This window comes from Phoenix dactylifera, chromosome 4 (assembly GCF_051530095.1).
Source record: "Phoenix dactylifera cultivar Ajwa chromosome 4, Ajwa_hap1_PhDact_Kaust_v1.1, whole genome shotgun sequence".
NCBI classification, from domain to species: Eukaryota; Viridiplantae; Streptophyta; class Magnoliopsida; order Arecales; family Arecaceae; genus Phoenix; species Phoenix dactylifera.
This window is the reverse complement of record NC_143193.1, coordinates 12,706,584-12,707,198: the sequence shown is the minus strand read 5'-3', so window position 1 is coordinate 12,707,198 and position 615 is coordinate 12,706,584. Positions and strand designations below refer to the sequence as shown.

At 38.2% G+C, this 615-nt stretch overlaps 1 non-coding gene across 1 annotated transcript; it reads right to left on the bottom strand.

The window, feature by feature from the left end:
- Nucleotides 1–289: 289 nt before the first annotated feature.
- Nucleotides 290–399, bottom strand: LOC120108297 (small nucleolar RNA R71). Its single transcript, XR_005509706.3, has one exon. It is a non-coding gene; the product is annotated as a small nucleolar RNA R71 (small nucleolar RNA).
- Nucleotides 400–615: the final 216 nt, after the last annotated feature.

Below are 615 nucleotides of genomic sequence, written 5' to 3'. Positions count from 1 at the left end.
TGATAATGTAGGACATTTTGACATCAAACCAGGGGTAATCCAATTGCTGCCCAAGTTTTATGGGTTAGAGTCCGAAAGTTCGTATCTTCATTTAAAGGATTTTGAAGAATTGAGCATTACATTTAGAGTGCCAAACGTCACCGAGGATATCCTCAAGTTGACATTGTTCCCTTTCTCTCTAAAGGATAAGGCCAAAACATGGCTAAACTCCTTGCGACCTAGATCAATAAGAACTTGGCAAGATATGCAGAGAGAATTTTTAAAAAAGTTCTTTCCCACACAAAGGACCAACTTTTTAAAAAGACATATTAGCAATTTCCAACAAAAAGATAATGAAACATTTTATGAATATTGGGAAAGATTTAAAGACCTTCTTCTCTCATGCCCTCATCACGGGTTCGAAACTTGGAGAACTATTAGCTTCTTTTATGAAGGTTTATCTCCATAGTTGAAACAATTTGTAGAGACCATGTGCAATGGTAGATTTTTAGAAAAACAACCTGATGAGGCATGGGAGTATTTGCATTCCCTTGCTGAGACTGCCCAACTTTGGGATAACGGGGATAGAAACAACAAGTCTTTGCCTAAGCCTACTAGCTCTGTACAGGGAGGCCT